The sequence below is a fragment of the Lipotes vexillifer genome, unplaced genomic scaffold (assembly GCF_000442215.2).
Source record: "Lipotes vexillifer unplaced genomic scaffold, Lipotes_vexillifer_v1.1 scaffold135, whole genome shotgun sequence".
Lineage (NCBI taxonomy): Eukaryota > Metazoa > Chordata > Mammalia > Artiodactyla > Lipotidae > Lipotes > Lipotes vexillifer.
The window spans coordinates 419808-423516 of record NW_006774574.1 but is presented as its reverse complement, the minus strand read 5'-3'; positions in this window follow the sequence as shown (position 1 = coordinate 423516).

Here is a 3709-nt window from a genome sequence, read left to right as displayed (position 1 = left end):
TCCCCAAATTAGTTCAATATTTTTCATCACCTAGAATATGCAGACTCTGAATCTTTATTCATTGGGTGAATGGAGAGATGGATAGATCAGTGAACGCACTTCCCAGTTTTCCCATCTCATCTCCTGCTTTTCCTCATTTCCATCTGATACATGGATCTTGTTACTATTCTTCAAACACACCAAGCTTCTTCCCACCTCAGAGCCTTTGCTCTCAGGTTGCCTGAGCCCCTGGCTGATTCTTTTTTCAAATTTTACCTTCTTAAAGAGGCCTTTTCTGAACCCTATGTAAAATTGCCAATCGCTGGCCCCAGTTACTCTCAATCCTTATCCTGCTTTATTCTCTTTATAAGTTTCAAAAACATTGATAATTATAGAATACATTATTTGTCTACTTGTTCACTAATATCTTCCTCCCTAAGAATGCATTGGAGCAGGGACTTTGTTTTGTTCACCTGGTTGTATATTAAAAGGTAGTGACTGTTATGAGTGCCCCCTTCCTGACTCGCCGCAGATTCACACCTGTGAGCTGGCAAAAGTTGGAGGCCTTGAGCATGCAAACTGGATGGAGGTCTTTTTCATTGAAGGTTCTAATGGATATCCTTAAAGAAAGGGGGTACCTAATTTAAAGGAGAGGGAGGCTCTTTTGCACATAAATAGATACATATCTCAAGAAGAAATGTTCTCTGAACTCACTGGAACAGATAAGTACGAAGAGTTATATTGTCATTCCCATTTCATGATAACTCCCAAAGAGTGAGTTTATAACATGCTGTTTTGATTACTAGTTTATGTAACAGTTTTATTAAGCTGATTCCAAAGCAATATGTTCCAAGGTGGTTTATATGAGGACACTAATAAAGCAGCATACCGAGCAAATAGACCAACTGTTATTTGGGCTGCTAACATGAATCGTTTCCATTGTCATTTTGAAGAGTCTCCAAATTCTTAAGTCTAATACAGCTCAGGAAAACCAAGAGTTCTAAATTCACAAGTCACGTCAAAGGCAAGGTCATCAAATGCTAGGACTTCACCCTTTGGTCTCAAGAGTACTTTCAAGGATTTCACTGATTTGTATTTGGTAATCAAAGCAGCAAACAGGAAAATCATCAGTCTTTCTCCACTTGTTTGAAGGCACCTGACAAACTTCTTTTCTTAGGAAAGTGAGAAATGCAGAAACTTCTTTATCTGCAAATGGAATGCACATAGGATCTAAAAGGAATCTAACAGATATTTACTTATAAGTGAATAGATATCCTTGAATTGCTCCCCAATTACTGCATAAATTTCTCCGGGATGTAACATGAGCAGACAGATTCTTACAGGATTCCTGAAGAGTCAAGAAAATCATAAAATTTAAGGTTAGCGCTGTTCTAAACTCATTATAGGTCTTCTCTAGGAGTAACGCACAAATTAGTCTTCACTCTTGAAAGAGTAATTAGGAGATTATAGAACAGTTAAGAAAACCTTAAGTGGATGACAGCAAAAAATGGTGATTAAATAAGTAGACCAATAAAATAAGCCTGAAGCAGTGAATGTGTTCTTGAAAAGTTGATTTCCTTCACAAATTTCTCAGAGGTAAATTTAAATGTTCATTATTTGGCCCATAACATGAAAAGAGGACGATCAAAGGGGGAAGAACTAGAGATCAATTAATAATATATATTGAGCAACTACTGTGTGTCCAGAAAGAGGTCTGGGGATACAGATATATCTCCATTAGGCTCAAAAGTTGTCAAGAGAAACATAACTAGCAAATGCCAAGTTTAGACAAGTTTAATATTTAAACAACTTTAGTACTGGGGACCTGGAGTGGTTAGGAGAGTTGCTGAGGAAGGAAGAAGTGGATAGTTTGAAGGGAGGAGGAAGAAAAGGTCAAGAGAGAAGGGAGAGGTGATGAGTAATGAAATCTTTGCAGACAGATATGGCCCTAGACTTCAAGGAGATCTCCAAGCTTCAGATTACCTGCGTGGGCTGTGAGAAAGGGCTGCAAACACATAAAGGGAGGAAAGACAAGAGGCAGAGTAAGTGCAAGAAAGAGAGAAACACCACGTTGAGAGCACTATTCCTTCTTTCCTTCATTTGACAAGTATTCGTTGAGTACCCACTTCTAGGAGCTAGGAACAATTCCAGACACTGGGTCTGTAGCATTAACAACAAGCTATGTGCCCTCATGCAGCTTCCATTCAGTGCAGAGAAACTAGTTAAAGGAAAAAGACATAAAGAGTTGGTTTTTAAAAATGTCAGGAAGGGAATGGAAAGAGAAAAGAAAAAGAAAAGTCTGTAATATTTCTACAGTACACATTCTCCATCTTTTTTCCAAATGGCTGCTATTTGTTTTCTAGGCATATTATTGCCAAAAATTTACTTATTAACTTCTTAAAATTAACTTTCGCTATGTGCATTCTTAGTGCCCTTACTTTGAATTAATCAGTTTAAAGCATTAACTACTAAAAAGTAGGGTATAGAGTTCGTCACTTCAAAACAATTCAAAACTTGACTTGAAACTGCATATGTGGAAGAATATATCTCACTAGAAAAAAACTGAATCCTAAATATGTGTTATAGCAAAAGACCAGAATTTTCATAGGATTCCGACATGGATTTATTTGTTGCCAATCTTCTCATAATTCTCAACACTTCACCTCTTCTTATTCAATTTTCCTACTCTTTCTCTGTCATCACAGTAAAGGTCACAGTCGCCTGTGACTTTACCCTCTCCCAATACTGACTTTGTAGCATTCCTTTTGCATACATTTGTATACTGCCCACTGACATTGCTTATTAGCCCCAGACCTCATTCCTTCTCTGATTAACACAATAGTTTCCAGGGTCCCTTCTGCCAATCACAGAAGTTTGGAGCCTGAAGGGACTCAACTTAGCAATGCACCTTCAAAGACATCTTGGCATCTTTTTCCTGGTCAATCCTCTTAAAGCAGGCACTTGCGATGCTCTCTAATCAAAATCCTTCCATGGCTTACCACTACCTCCTAAAGACAGTCCAGACTCCCTTTTTTGAGCATTTAAGCCTGTCTATGTATTTTTTTTTTCCGAGGCACCAACATGGTTGTCAACCTTACCCTTCCCATTCATTGGCTCAAAAGTATTCTTCGAGCCCCTCTGTAATAGAAGCTATGCTCGAGGCTTAAGATACAGTCACAGTTCTGCCCTCTAGAGCCCTCAGTTTCATGGGCTGTGGGGAAGGAGGAAGGGGATGGGACAAGTACATGAATAACCCATTATGTGTTTAGAAAGGTGGTGACAAAGGCTGCTCAGGGTCAAGCAACCAATCCTGCTCTTTTGCTGACCCTGCTTCATCAGTGCTGATTAAATTAGTTTGTTATTAAAACATGGCCCACTCTTGTCAATCCTCCCTTGTGATCTTCCATCTCTGCTTTTCTCTAAACCCAAATACATCTGGTCTTTCAAAGACTAGATCAGATGCCAAATAATCCATGTAGATTTCTTTCCTTAGTCTTCTAGTCTTAATATGTCTTGTTTAGTTCTACTTCCATTTGCATTCTAATCACATCCCTGCTTCGATTAGAGTTTACTCTCAAATCCATGTCTCTTACTGCAACTGTCTACCTCTTAAGAACAGCAACTGTGATATATATATATATATATCCCTTCCCCAAATAGGTGTTCGATGAATATTCCCCCAGCTAAAATAATAGGGAATAAATCGTACACCAAACAATTCTAAAATGGA